The sequence below is a fragment of the Crinia signifera genome, chromosome 5, assembly GCF_055691185.1.
Source record: "Crinia signifera chromosome 5, ASM5569118v1, whole genome shotgun sequence".
NCBI classification, from domain to species: domain Eukaryota; kingdom Metazoa; phylum Chordata; class Amphibia; order Anura; family Myobatrachidae; genus Crinia; species Crinia signifera.
The window spans coordinates 78,478,108-78,494,620 of record NC_139221.1 but is presented as its reverse complement, the minus strand read 5'-3'; the positions used below and the strand labels follow the sequence as shown (position 1 = coordinate 78,494,620).

The following is a 16,513-nucleotide window of genomic DNA, read 5'->3' as shown; positions in this document are numbered from 1 at the left end:
AAAATATCAGATTGTTTACAGTATGTTTATTATTATTTTCCATAAAAAAAGTTTCCTGTGGAACTCTGTAACAGAGTACATAGATCCTATATCCTGTCAGTAACCAAAACTTGGATAGAGATAAAGTACCAACCAGCAACAACTGTTATTTTCCAAACACAGCCAGTAACACAGCAGCTAGAAGCTGATTGACTGGTACTTTACCTCCCTCAACTTTATACTGTATTCAAATTTTTGTTTAGACCACGCAATTGAAAGGGTAAGTAGGCTTTGGGTGCATTTTAAACAGAACACATTTGCATGGCACTCCATATGAAACCAACTCATCCTTCCTGTATTTCAAGAAGATAGCACATCTAATGTGTTAAGTTGAAATTTCCTTGGTTTTCATGAAGCTTAAACTGGGTATAACCTGGAGCGATGTCAGGCCATCTATTCATTTTGTAACGACAAATTGCCTACATTGCTCAGTGTGTATGGGTGATTGCACAATACTGCGTTTGCAAACGCTGTACACTAAGTTGAATGTACAGCGCATCAAGCCGAGTGATATTGCTAGTGACCTTGTTTATGCTTATGAAGGACTCCGGAACACGATCTTTACTTTCTAAATAAAAGTTTTTCCTGTGTGTGTGTACACAGAATCTGGGTTTAAGGGCAGAACAGATGATGTAATGGTTACAATTACTGCCTCGCAGCACTGAGGTCATGGATTCTATTTCCACCATGGCAGTACAGTATGGAGTTTACTGTAATGGCAGAGGTCGGGAAACTCTGGGTTACGGTAATCTACAATCTGGATCCATTAGAGCAGCCTACATTGACCAATGGATGACCGTGTGTACAATCCTCACCCAACAGACAAACTCAAAACATATATTTTTTCCAAAAAGTAAAATACCGACTTGTTAAACATTGGAATTTTAAGAATGATATTTAGTGCCATCAAGTATAAAGTAGTTTTCATTTATAAATTAATTCTACTGTTCATTATGCTACACTTCTACCGAACACAATAACACAACTTCACTGTCATCAAAATAAACAAAACATTTTGAAAAAGAGAAACATATATGACGTTGCTTGAGAAAAGGTGTAACAATGTGCAATAAGCATTCTACAGAATTAATTAAGCTAAACAAGATTCCATCCTCCTTAAGATAACTCTGCCAAAGGTAACTATTTATCATAATATTAACTGTTCATGATGGAGACAAGTAGTTAATCTCACTGTATGTACTTGGCAAAACTGTTTAATAGCCCCTGCACCAATATGTTCTTTTAACTACCGTAGCGCACATGACACAAATGTTGTAAACATAATGGTATCTGCCTCATCAAGCTGTCATTTCCACTAAGCTGGATTGCTTTGCCTTCTCTATTTGTAACTAAAGATGAAATAATGTGTTGGCAGTTGCCGCTCTTGATGTTCACTATATACAGATCAGATATTTTAAATGAGGTTGTAATTAGGAAATCAGATGACGTTCCTTCATATTTTAGCTGTCTGATTAGACACAAACATAATCCAGCAATTAGCACAGAGGTGCCATAGTCTACACAAGCTTTCAATTTCAGAGCTCCAGTATAATCAATATAGTACAACATGATTTGATCAGCCCTAACTGGTTAGTATACAATACAGTTTCCTATGACGACCAGTACCCAATACAGCACAATGTAGTGACCTACATGATGATTAACAGACAGGGGTGCCGAGAGAGGGGGGGAGCAGGTACAATTTACCCGGGCCCGGGCCTGTCAGGGGGGCCCTGGTCTGGACACACAGGTTGTTTTTTTTTTGGTGGCAAGTACCCCCAACATGACCCATTCCATTAGGTACAAAATGCTCTGTTCCTGGACTTCCCTGCCAGTGGTAGTTACAGAGGTTGGACTCCCGCACAGTCCAAAATTCAAAGAGGGGCAGTCACATCAACTGCCAGTGAGTCCAGGACAGTGATGCTTAGGGTGGCAGTATATGTGACCCCCCCTTTTGAATATTGGACTGTGCTGCAGGCTCACATCTGTAATTGCCACTGGCAGGGAAGTCCAGGAACAGAACATTTTGTACCTAATGAAATGGGCCATGTTGGAGGGTATGTGTAAATCCTTTGCAAAGAGCATGTAACTCCTGGCAGAGCATGTTAACCCCTGGCAGAGCATGTAAATCAGGGCAGACAGGTTAATCCCTGACACAGAATGTTAACCCCTGGCAGAGCATGTTAACCCCGGTAGAGCATGTTAACTTCTTAATATGCAATGAGCATTACGGTGTGTGGCATAACGTGTAATGAGCATTATGGCATGTGGTATAATATGTAATGGATGTGTGACATGTCTAATAGACATTGCAGTGTCAATTTTTGTACGTGTATCCACCTTGGAAGCAGTGGCGTAACACCGGGTCCGCAGACTGTGCGGGGATCTCCGTCTGTGGGGGCCCCAGGAAGTTGTTGTACCGGGGCCCAGGATTTCTCTTGGCGGCCCTGTTAACAGAGGAAGAGGCCCCTGTGCAAACTCCATATGGGCCCCCTCCTCTCTGTGCCACCGTAGTGTCTGGCATTATGCAAGTCTACTGTGCATGCGCAGGTCTCCGGAAACATGGCTGCCACCATGTCCCGGTGACTAAACCCTACTATGCACAGTGGCCATTTCCCTGTGCTTATTGCCAAGGCTGTAGCATTGAGACAGGACTACTGAAAGGTGAGTACTATAAAATTGGTGCAGTGTGGGCTCTGCTGGACCAGGGGCTGCACTGCCCTCATTATAGAACCGCCAATGTTATGACATTTTAATGTTACATTTCTAACTTTCTATGATTTATATAGCAATAGCTCCAGGTCCCCGAGATGTATGTTAGACCACTTTCATTGGCAGTGGTACTTGTGCAACTGCTGCACAAACTATTATCCTAACTGGTGTTTAAACATAATAATACCCTTTATTATTCTTATCTGCTAGAAGCTCAATCAGCAGCAGTGGCTCCCAGACTGCAACCATATGCAAATGCTGATACACACTTCTTTCCTGGGGTACATCCATGTGGTCGAAGGTGCAAGTACTGACACACCCACTTTTAGTGTACATACATGCTGTGATACCTATTATTTACAGTTTCTTATATAGCGCAGCAGATTATATATATATATATATATAAGCTCAGTCACTTAATCTCCACTGTTTCAAAATTTAAATAAGAATAAATTAACAGTTTTTTTCTTTTCTTTATTTTTTATTCAGGTCTGCAAGCTTAACAGAACATCAAATCTGCATTATGTCTGCTGGGGCTGCCTGGGGCATTCCAATGATGCCATCACAATTACAAGCCGAATCTAAACCACTTCAGGAGAACGACACAGAGCGAGGTGGGGGCATATTTTCTGCAAAAATTACGCCTAGGTATCTTGTTGGCTAAATCCATTATTAAACGCCATAAACATAGACCACTTTCATGACAAATATTATAGATCAGTCTTATTCCGAATCTTTATTTTGCTCTCTATGAAAAAAAAAACACAATTGTTTTATTTACAAATCCCAATATGGAGCACCAAATGTGTTACTGTGACTGTCAGACCACTGGATGGCTCTCTTAACTGGGGCATTAGGCAAAATATGAGATGCTGGACTAGTCTTCCGTGGGTGTAGGAGATTGCCCAGAAATCCAGGAGTCTCCCGCACATTATAGGAGAGTATGTCATTTAATTGCAAAGTGAAATTAGAAGTACAAGTGCATTTTTAAAACACTGGGTAGATGGATTCTGCTGAAAACATAAATATGTGGCTCTGTATGTGTCATACTTGCCCACTGACCTGTAAATTGCAGGAGACTTCTAATTTTTTGGATATTTCCTCCAAAGGTATCTATAATGTGTGCACAGGACCCTGGCGTTCATGGGGGCCTAGGCCACACTCATTTTTTTGGATGTCTCCCCAGAACCCTAGAGTGGCAACACTGTAAAACCACTGTTTAATGAATGCACAGTGACAGGGGTAGCAGTGGGCTCCTTTGCCCTCAGGGTCCCTAGTGCACTGCATTTACTGCACCAATGGTAGTTCTGCCTCTGATACAAAGGATTTGCAACACTGTGTTAAGGGACCTTGAATAAAGTAAATAGGCTGTGTATGTGTAATTTAAGCAATAGAGCATACTGACATGCCTGACTAAAAATGACTACAATACGTAAAGACACCACAGTGCAATATGCCTTAGAACCATTCCGTAATGCCCCCATACAGTAGACAATTCACCCACAATTTGGACTCTTTTCCTGCAATTGCGGCAATTAATCACAGGAAAAATAGCCCAAATTGCAGGTGAATAACAGCAGGACCGATGCGTTGCACAACTAGCACCACTTGCACAAGTAATCTCTTGGATTGCTTTTGTGCAGGGCAGTCTTGGCTGGGATTGCATGAGATATATCGAATGCAAAAGGACTGCATGCGATATATCCTGAGGCCCGGCTCAGGGGGGAATCACCGGCGACTTCTTCAAGGGGAGGAGTCGCCATAGTGTGTTGTCACCTTAAGATTCAGCAGTCCGAATGACTAGAAGGTTAGCTACATAGGCTTGAAAAACAAACAAACATGTGACTTTGCAGCTGGACAAAACATGTTGGGGGAAATTTACTAAAGGAAATGTGTAAAAAAATAGGTGTATTTGTATCCAGAAATACACTTATTTTTGACATTTACTATCCCGAAAATACGGCAATTCGTAGTCGTATTGATGTGCTATCAATACGACTACGAATTGCCGTATTTTCGGGATAGTAAATGTCAAAAATAAGTGTATTTCTGGATACAAATACACCTATTTTTTACAAATTTCCTTTAGTAAATTTCCCCCGTTATGTCATGCAAGGGTTTCAAATACTTTTGTTGTTCTGCATGCAGGGTAAATACTGCATGTTTTTGTATGTAGCCCACAAATGTTGGTTAGCTGTATTTTCCACAGATTTGAGTTTGGACACATCTGTCTCACATCTAAGGGCCATATTCAATGCGGCCAGAGGCGTAGCTACCGTAAGGCAGCCACCGCGGCTGCTTGGGGGAGCAAGCGCCAGCGGGGCGCCCCCGGTGCCCGGGCACTCTGGTCAGACCCCCCCTTACCCCTCCGCATGCCGCCGCCACCGCATTCAGTCCGGCACCGCAGATATCCTCCGGGCTCCGTCTCCTGCAGTAATGAAAAATGACACGACAAAATGGCTGCCCCCTAATAGCAGACAGTTTTTAAGGATGCTAGAGGAGGCCGCCGCCTCCTCTAACATCCCTAAAAAAACTGTCTGCTGTACGGGGGCAGCCATTTTGTCGTGTCATTTTTCATTACTGCAGGAGACGGAGCCTGGAGGCTATCTGCGGTGCCGGACTGAATGCGGGGCCGGCGGCGGCATGCGGAGGGGTAAGGTAATTTTTTGGCGGGGGGGCGCCACAATATTAGTTACGCCTCTGAATGCGGCCAGTGAGGGGGTTAAACGGCGGGGATCATCAAAAAACAAGCGACCCTCGCCATTTAACTCCCATGCCGGCCCCTTTCTGTCAGATGACGGCGAGAATTCCCTCAAACAGCGAGGCTCGCAGCTAATGCAGGGAGCAGGCTGCATTTAGCGCGAGCCTCACTGTTTTAGCGGCCTCACGCGCCGTTTCCGCGTCGCTACAAAAACCCAGCGATGTCGAAACGGCGTGTGCAGGATGGTCAGTTGAATACTGACCGTGCGAGCTGTGACAGTGAGCAGTCAGCACTGCTCGCTGTCACAGCTCACAAAAGTCATTCAATATACCCCAATATCTCTCTGCATCTTACATATGCTCCATCTGTTTTGCTTTGAGCCCAACTCAGAATCAGCCCGTAATGGCAAAGTCTTAAAACAAGTAGAAATGTCTTGAAGTATTCTAGCAAAATCCAAAATGGCTTCCCTGACTTTGAACAATAATGCAGCGTAGTCTGAGTATAGTACAGTAAGTAATGTAGATCATAAACTCAGAACATTATGCAATACAAGGAGACATTTGGTGCCACAGAGAAAAACAATATAAAACAGCACGCTAGATTTGTGCCCGCACTAAAACGCACAGTAACATTGCATAGGTTTCCATTTTGAATGTAGCATCCCGGTACAGCCAGGAGATAACTATAAAGCAATGGGTAAAATTACAGCCTGCAGGAAGTGCTGAGGGAACAAAGAGAAAACAAACATTATGTTTTGTGCTTCCTCCAGCACAGTTACACTTATAATGGCTCATACCGAGTAGCTTCAGAAGACTTTACATTTTCATCAGCACCAGAGGTTGATAACACCCTTAAGGAGCCAGATCGTTAAACCAGAGATCACTTTATCAGACCCTGATCTAAGGGCCCCAAGTTAATGCTCTTTTCCCTGAAACCTTGAGCCCTAGTTCAAATACAATGAAACGTTCATTGGTTATTTCACATGCAGCTGAAGTCCACAGAGACGTCTTTGTATTGCCCAATCAACACATCAGCCTTTACCAAGCTCCAATTTGTAACAGTTTGTAAATAAGGATTCTTTATTCCCCCCAACCCCCTCGAGGCTGTCCGAAAGGGTCCTTTAACCTAAATACTGAAGCTATCCATAGGCTAACATCCAAAGCAATAAAAACCCTCCTGGTACATGATAATAAGGCAGAGAATTTACCAAAAGCTTTAACAACCACAGTAGTAAACAACATCTCAAGAAGGATTTAAACAGCCTGCAGTCACTGTCAGCGTTACAGCTTAAAATTTAGGGCTATTTAGAACTTTGGTATATTTCTATTTTCTGGAACACAAAGAAAAAAAAGGGAGAAAAAAATTGCGTGAAAACTGGTTTCTTTTACGAACTACCGTATAAACTTGAGTGATATTTTGTAAAGAGCTGCAAGACAGGAAAATAAGCGGTAAGTGGCAATCTGCCTGTCTACATGACAGGTAAGAGCTTAGTATTGATATATTTTGGAGTGGTAGCCAGTGCAGGAAGTGTAAATAACACAGAGTTTCTTCTTAACGTCTGTAGAGAGCCTATAGGAGCTAAATGAGGACAAGTGTGGATATGAAAATCAATTTCCAAGGAAGGACTGGAAAACAAAACTACAAAAGCACAATGCAGATCTGATTAAATATTATTATAAAAAATATTATAAAATGTCAGACTCCTTTTGCTTGCCTATTAAAAACACCCATTTGTTCCTACTTGTATGACGCATGTATGCAGGTTATTTCCTCCTTCTTCAAGACGTTAAATAGAAGTATTTCATTTCACAGTATGCACTTGGGAAAGCAACAATAGCAAAAGGCTACAAGTGTATTCAAAATAATGGAAGTACATGATACGCGTGCTGAATGCAGTGCATAGCAATTAGTGATATACTTTCTTTTTTTTCCACACTGATTAACACAACAATACAATTGCTTCCTCGGAAAGGACAAGCAAAAAAACAAACACAAAAAGTAGTATTTACTGTACAACAACTACAAATAGATGCAGAAAAGTTTTTATGAAGCCTTTTTCAGGGATATTTCTCAAGAGGCCGATTCCCAGAGAACACAGAATTTTCTGCATGTAATCCCAATAGAATCCAATGCTGGAAACTTACTTCATACAAGTGTGTACACACAGCTCAACAATAAATGTTGTTTTATGCTACTTAGCGTGGGAATGTCTACATATATATTATGGATGATGTGTTTATATATTTTATAGTGGAATGTACAAGGGAAACAGAACTGGAAATATAAACCAACTAAGGAGAGCACACTGTACACGAGGCACTGGTACAGGCATTTTACAGAACATTGCAAAATTAAAGGCCCCATATACTTTTTACGATTAGAGCTGGTTTCGGATGAAATCGGCCCAAATCGCATGTGTTTGACATCACATTCGATCTGATGTGCGGTTCCGAGGTCGGACCTGCCTGCACGTCCGTCCTCTTACTCGGACACGCCTGCACGTCCGACCTCTTACTCGGACCAGCCTGCACGTCCGACCTCTTACTCAGACCAGCCTGCTTGTCCGACCTCTTACTCGGACCAGCCTGCTTGTCTGACCTCTTACTCGGACCAGCCTGCTTGTCCGACCTCTTACTCGGACCAGCTTGCATGTCCTACCTCTTACTCGGACCCACCTGCACATCCGACCTCTTACTCGGGCCCGCCTGCACGTCCTACCTCTTACTCTGACCCGCCTGCACGTCCTACCTCTTACTCTGACCAGCCTGTACGTCCGACCTCTTACTCGGACCCGCCTGCACGTCCGACCTCTTACTGGGACCCGCCTGCACTTCTGACCTTTTACTCGGGCCCCCGGGGCGGGGAAGGGGGTTTCATGTGATACATCAAATGCAGAAGGACCCCTGATGACCAGGACTAGGTCCCAGGTGGCTCAAGGGGGATCGGATGGCCATACACCTTAGGGACGGTATCCTATTACCAGTGCTAATTTACCACATAGCAAAAACATGAATTAACCGCAATGGACAATCAAATTATAGCCTGTTGCTATTGGTGCGATAAATTACCCTGTATTCTACAGAATCAAAGATACTGCAAAAAGTCGAATTAGACTTTTGCCTGAGGCAAAAAAAAAGCACCCGATAAATGGCCGCGCCTGGGGCTAATATGATAGCCCCAGGCATGTTATATAGGCAGGGTAATTAACTGTGGCCAATAGGATACTGGCCTAAATATGGCAAACAAGTATATTTCAAAGCACATTACATTTTATCAGAGGCGGATCATTTAAATAGGTCTGCCCCCTAACACGCAGTCTCAATTGATAAGAGCCAGTTGACCCCCCATTATAGTTTTGGATGGTATGGGAGCTATGCAACCTTAGGAACATATACAAACTCTCAAGCCTGATTAAAGGTTCCACACACCCTAGGCACATGTAGCTCCCCCCGTAATGCTGCTAAACACAAGTGTATGGGCGCTCAGGGACTCATCATTCATACTGCCCATGTGAATGTAATGAAGATTATACAACTGACATGCAGGATCTAATGCTTGTGGTGTGTGAAGTAGACATTGGCTTTAAGCTGATTAGCTGGCGCTGTAGCACAATGTACATAAAGTAATGGTTCCATCAGTAAGTTACATTGGCACATCCATCTGGCAGTCACCGTAAGAACTTTACCCACCACAGTACTGTACATCGGGACGTGTGATAACTAACAAGCATGGAATATATTAGGACTTCATTGTATTCTTGACCTGCAAGGTGGCCCCACCCAGTGCTGGCGCCTTAGGCTGCAGCCTATTGGTTAATCGGGCACTGCAAACTTTGCACTTATACTGAACATATGTACTGCTAACCACTGTACAGCCAGACTGCCTTTTGAGCTCTAAATCTAATAAATGCAGCAAAATAGATACATAAAATGAGTTTGTCTCCCGGGTATTGTTCCACATTTATAAATGAGAATCTTATTGTACAGCTGTGTGAATTACATGAGTGCCTTAAAAATTAAGGACAGTATCAAACTAACAGCAACAACAACAAATCCCTCAATTCATTATTACAAGTGCCTCATTTATCTCTTGGGAAATAATATTGTCTGACAATCCAACTCTACTAATTTAAAACAGAAAACTTTACTTTCATTATGGTATCAAAAAGGTTACAGAGAAACAGCTGTATTCCTGGCTGTACTCAGATGTAAGCAAAAGTCAATCTAGTGCATCTTCCAGTAGTACTATCATTCCTAGAACAAGAGATGCATTTCAGTTCAACAACTGTTCTCTTTCCTGCTTGGCTGCACTTACTTCTGTTGCCTGAAAGTGAACTACACAAGCCACATGCTTGCCAGTACCATCGTTTTTCTTCTTTACCAAATGCACTTTGCATAAAAATATAGCTACAGGGTCATTCCAGGAAAATGGTCTTTTCATGTAACGTTTGTTACCAGATTTCATGGCATGCTTTGCATCAAAATGAAAGCATATCATGTACCACACAAAGGACATTTACTTTGCACAACATATTCAAAACTCATGTTCAAAAAAATTATCTTTTTAGTCAAAATGTATCAGCGAACCAGTAATATTGCCGGTTTGCTGACCTCATGTGGGGGCGTAGCGGAGCATCATCAAGGGTGGGGGAGGAGGCATTGCTTGGAGCTGGTGCTGCTCCAAGTGTGATTGGGAAATGGGTCGCTCAACCCGATTAACCCATTCACACTGCTCAGCAACATGGCAACGAACCGGTAAGAACCTTTCTTTTACCCGGTTTGTATTGCCGTGTTACTACCGGTTAGCTGTAACCGGTAACCCCTTTCACATCGCACCAATTACTGGGTCGAACCGGCAAAAACTGGGCATGAACCCGGTAATTAGGTGTGATGTGAAAGGGGTATTAATGTGGGGATACGGTCATTGGGTTTACAGCATGTTGGTCGACAAGCGTTGGGTCAACACCGTTAGGTCGACATGGGGATAGGTTGATATGGTTCTAGGTCGACATGAGTCAAGGTTGACACAAGCATTAGGTCGACAGGGTCTATGTCGACCGTCAAAAGGTCGACATGGGGGGGTTTACACCGTTTTTTTTGAGCCGACATGTGCCGACAGGCAGTATTTCATGCCCTACCAACCACTAGGGTGCGGTGGGAGAATAAAATAGTGTGCTGAGCGCAGCGAGGCACCATGCCTGAAGCATTGCGAGTGAAGCGAGGAGATGAGGAGCATTGGAAACGGTGTCCCTGTCGACTGTGTCGACATCCGGGTCAAAAACTGTTAAATCCCCATGTCGACCTTTTGACTGTCAACCTTGACCTATTGCTTGTGTCGACCTATTGACCTGTCGACCTAGAACCATGTCGACCTTATGCTTGTCAACCAACTTGCTGTAGATCAAACGATCCCAACCCTTATTGTGCAAGCAATGTGGATGCATGTTACAGAAATGTGAAATGGAACAAATGTAAATAGAACAAAATAAATGCATCAAAACTTTCACCAGTTAAACCATCATCAAGTAACTCGCTCATAATAAAGTTTATCTCCAAATAATATTCTTCTTAAGAAGCCAATAAGGCTTGCGAAGTTCTGCTGTACTGGATAGGGATGAGCGGTGTTGCTTTTTTCCACCAGAAGTGCAGTGGAAAAAAATTATAATGATTTGCAATTCTCTACCGAGCTGAGAAAAGTAACTTTTTGTACTAGCCTATGAATTTGGCGCCTGTACCGGTTGATGGCGAACTCAGACTTTTTTTTTAAAGGGGCAATTAATTACAAGGCAAAACCATGCCTTGTAAGTAATTGCCCAAAATCTGAAATTGGCTGGCATACCGCACAGATGCCGAACTCAGAAGCTTCTACATTTGGCCATTAGCTCCCATTCACTATTACAGGACTTTCATCAGGCTGCTCCCATCCTATGGAATGCCCTTCCACGCACAATAAGACTCTCCACTAGCCTCCAAACTTTCAAGTGTTCCCTGAAAACTCACGTCTTCAGGCAAGCCTATCATATTTAAGTTCTACACGTATAACCCTCTGAGGCACTTATCTATTATATAGCTTCCCTTCTGGAATTGTAACTTGGTGGGACTGCTATGCTATTACTGATGCCTGTCCTTGTGTTTCCATCCTATGTCCCTATAGATTGTAAGCTTGCAGCAGGGCCCTCTTACCTCCCGGTTTCTTTTATCACGGTCTACAATTGTAAAAGGAATCTGCTGCACTATATAAGAAACTGTTAATAAATAATAAATAAATACAGTAGTTTTACATTGAATTGCTCTGATTTTAGTTAGACTTTAGTTAAAGCACAGTAATCAGTCACATTTGTTTACTACATAAACCAATTTACAGCTTTTCTATTAGAGAAATATAGTACTTTTTGATATATGGGGCAGATGTATGAAGCCTGGTAGAGCAATAAACCAGTGGCACATTGGAAGGGGATAACACAACAGCCAATAAAGTCAGGGGCGTAACTATAGCACCGCAGCCCCGCGGTTGCGGGGAGGCGCTGTGCATGTGGGGGCGCTGCTGTGCTATAGTAATGCCCCCCATCCCCCGCAGGTTTACCTGTCTGTGCGTCCCGGCTCCCCTCCTGGCTTCAATCAATTCTATGGAGACGGACCACGATAAAATGGCCGCCCCATAAAGCAGACTGTTCTCTGAAACTGTCTGCGGTATGGGGGCGGCCATTTTATCGTGGTCCGTCTGCATAGAATTATTAATTAAAGCCAGGAGGGGAGCCGGGACGCATGGACAGGTAAGCCTGCGGCGATGGGGGGGGTGTGGAGGCACCCCCCCATTAACGCCCCAAACCAAGCTACGCCACTGAATAAAGTCCTAACTGAAACACAGCTGATTGGCTGGTGCATAATCACTTCTGCTTTATCACTTTACCAGGCTTAATACATATGGCCCATGGTCCCAAACGTGGTTCTCAAGGTACCCAAACAGTCCAGGTTTTAGGGATACCCGCGATAGTGCATAGATGGTAGAAACAAACTGACTGAGGTACCGGCCGTGTAGCATGACTGCAGAAAAGACGTACAGTATGAGAACACATCTGTATATATATTGTGCAGCTTAAGATAAATCTGTGTCTTTATACCAAACTAGAAAATGGACCTGGCATCTGTTGGGTCACTTAAGCCACTGCCCCATCCTGTTGCCGGACTTTCTGTGGAAGCCGAGGTATGCACCAAGCATGTTTGGTGTGACACGCAAGTGCACATCACAGATAAAATGATATAATTTCTGTCAACGGTCAGTTTTATTACATAGTTGTGTATTAATGCACATTAGTAGGGATGGCGATCGTTGCGATCCCCATCGATGGTTGCCAATGAAGGCGATAGTGCAAACGCCCATTGCTGGTAGCATATTATGTGCTATATGACCATCTATGGTTTTAACTATCGATGGCCATCCCTTTTATTTGACTAACTGGCCTGTGGGTCAATCAGAACCTGGGGGCGGGGCTTCATGGGTGTTGGGGGGCAGAGCTATGCTCTGTATGCCAGCCCCTTGGGTAAGAAAATTTTTGAAAAAGTATTCGGTTATGCTTTGAAATCGATGGAGGGAAATCATCTGGTTCTCCCCCATCAATGATGAAACTATTCTTCATTGGTCATAAACCATCGATTATTTTGAATCATCGATGGTCATCCCTACACATTACTGCGCAGTGACCAGTTCAAACAATACACAGTAGTACTGTTAATGTTTACTGAACTGGATATGTTGGAAAACATGGCTATGTAGAGTTTGGATCAACGGTGGATTGGGGTTTTAATAATGTTAGCATTGTGCCAATGTACAGCCCTCTGACCTGGTGCGCAATGCAGTACTGTAAAGTAATGACAGCACATGATAGTTCTGCAGACGAATCAAACCATAATTTTGCTGCATTTGATAAAGATTTAATTTACAGCCTGGCAGCATTAGTACTGAAGATTTTTAACATCAAAGTAACACTGAACTGATAGACTTCGCTATTTTGTCATGACCCTCCCTAGGGTCGCAGTGCATATAAAACAATTATAAATATAAATGTAATGGGTAGAAACATGATCATGTCAGTAAAGACAAGACTGAATAGTCTATACCAATTCCAAACAACGGTGGACCGGCGGCACCGCCTATATACAGTACTGTGCACACAGAATTTGTATAAAACGAGGGTCAGGTTTTGTTTTTCTTATTCTCTTTCCTGGCATGATACAGTTACTTGTTTGTGAGAGAGATACTGCAACAGAAAAGAAGCTTATCCACGCTAGAGAAATCTGCTCCTGCAACAAAGAAACAATTACAAAATAGTATAGCAAGTCCTCTAAATATCCCCGACTAAAAGCCAGACCATTGTGTGCATATTTGTCCTAATTGACATGAGACGCTGGCAGCTTAACAAGCGTTCTAAAAACTCAGGTACAGCTGTTGTTCCAAAAACTGCTTATGTAGAAAAGTGCTGATCCCTAGATCGGAACCAGCAAAGTTCTCATAATTCCTGGATGTATACAGGAAACAATCTATCAGAACACAGCCTATCATCGGGTGAGCAGCTTACAACTTGTTTCAAATGCTATAGTGATTGTTAACATACTGTATACAGAATTGTAACTAAATGGACTCTTCTTTTCCATACTAAGGGGAAAATAAATAAACATTCAAAAACATAAAGCCTTACTACACCTGAACATAAACTGATTTTAGTAATTAACAGAAAGTGAAAACATACATGTAAATGATGATATAATAGAGACACTAACCAATGAACAAATGTGAATTCTGCAATATTAGATATAGGAGCTTTTCTATAACCTATCACCAGGGACAGTGAAGGCTATTCTGGTTGACCCGAAAAGCGGGTCATCTAAACGCCACCCGCATGACCACTCACCCCCCCTTGCACGCTGATTTTTCTGCGCACACATGCGAATTAATGTTTAGTATAAACATCCATTTGCAGCCTTGCGTGCGAGGGCAAAATCATTCGATGCTCGCCGACAATCGAATGATTTTGCAAGTGCTCGCAGATCTAAGACATCTCTCTGGTGGCTTATATCTGCGGTTACCTGTAGGGAAGCGGACGGGCAGCTGACATCCGCTGATGTCAGCTGCCCGCCCCCCGCACCCGTGTCACAGTTGACTTTCCATGGGAACCCATGGGCGTGACCAGAGCCCACCACCCCACACCGCCCACTCGCACTGCTGTGTGCAGGCGGCCGCTCACACAATGCGGCTGCACATGCGCATAAATGTTTATGCGCAGTCACTAAACACAGGGGGCAAATGTATAGGGGAGCGATCAAACTAGAATAACCACCATAGGCTCTGAGCTGCAAGCTCCATGCTATAAAACATTAAGAGCAGGTGTATCAAGCTTCAAAAAGTGATACAATGGAGAGTGATGGACAGCCTGCCAATCGGCTCCTAACTGCCTCGTACAGGCTGGTTTGTTTGGTTATTTATCACTCTCCCAGGGCCGGTGTAAGGTTTCTTGGCACCCTAGTCAAAACATCAATCTACTGCCCACCTGATGGTACCGTTAAAAAAATAAATAAATATATATATATATATATAGCACAGGAATAAGCGGCACTCAGAGACTGTTGTAAATGGTGTAAACCTCGTGGAATCTTTATTCCATGTGCAGCAGTCAAAACGTTTCGGAGCTCGCAGGCTCCGTCGTCAGTTGCAGAATATGCTTATTCTGCAACTGACGACGGAGCCTGCGAGCTCCGAAACGTTTTGACTGCTGCACATGGAATAAAGATTCCACGAGGTTTACACCATTTACAACAGTCTCTGAGTGCCGCTTATTCCTGTGCTGTATACCGGGAGGACACCATCCTTCTCCGAGAAGGCACCGGAGCCGGTTATTTGTTGGCGATTACCTAAGTCCTGAGTGCCGGCCTCATCACCTTATATATATATATATATATATATATATATATATATATATATATATATATATATACAGTATATATAAAAATTTGAAAAGAGGTGATGTTGCCCATTGCAACCAATCAGATTCTGTCTAGGATTTTCTCAGATGCAGTAGAGAAATAACAGACATACTGTAATCTAATTGGTTATTATGGGCAACATCACATCTTTTAATTTTTAGAAGCTTTTGGTAAATTTACCCCTAAGGGTCAATGGAAATTTGAATCTGAGTTAACATTTAATCCAAAAGTAAACACTGGAAACAACAAACATTATAACCGTTGTATGTAAATCAGTAATGTGCGTGCCATATATACTCCCCTGAAGCGCCTGTACTGTAATCACAAACTGTTGCTCTTTGATACCACGGAGAGTAAAACAAACTATACTTTGCAAGACTAAATAAAGGGTCATATATTGTTTGGAACCCTTTCAGGGAAAATGCCCTTCATACAATGAGGTAGATGTATGAAGCAGTGATAAGGGAGGAGAAGTGAGCCAGAGGAGAAATGGCCAATGGCAACCAATCAGCACTGAAGTAACATCTATAATTTGCATACAATAAAATTATACAGAGCAGCTGATTGGTTGCCATGGCCCACAACTCCTCCCTTATCACTGCTTCATACATCTGCCCCAATGATACATCTACTAATGTGGGTTACCTGAAACAAAATTTATTTTAAGCTGGAATTTAGAGAAAGAAAACAAAATCATACAACAGCGTTTCTCACCTGTTATACAGCTGGTCATTAAGGCTCTTCCTTTCATTAATGGTCACTTCACTAACGGCCCTTTGTGTGTCTCATTTCTGCCATGCAAACTATCGCTGAATGGCTCTAATGGGGATAGCAGATTTTGCAGCATAACTGGGTTGTTCTCGTCTCACAAACATTTTGTCTAAGGCAGGCCAGTAAACACAATTCCTCTCCTTATAATTATTCTTATTCTCTAAGGCTCTGAAGTGAGCCTTCCTGCCGTAGATTTAATATCCAGGGCTGTATCCATATGTGCTGCCCTTGTCTGGTCCCAGAGCATATAAACTCCCCTATTAGCAGCCCTAACTGCTTAATTATGCAGATTTTCTGTACCTGCCTAGCTGTA

At 42.9% G+C, this 16,513-nt stretch overlaps 1 protein-coding gene across 8 annotated transcripts in view; it reads right to left on the bottom strand.

Annotated features, from left to right (window-relative positions):
• Nucleotides 1-16,513, bottom strand: part of ZNF521 (zinc finger protein 521) — a 315,240-nt gene that overhangs the window by 58,745 nt on the left and 239,982 nt on the right. The gene's annotated exons all lie outside the window — the stretch shown is intronic.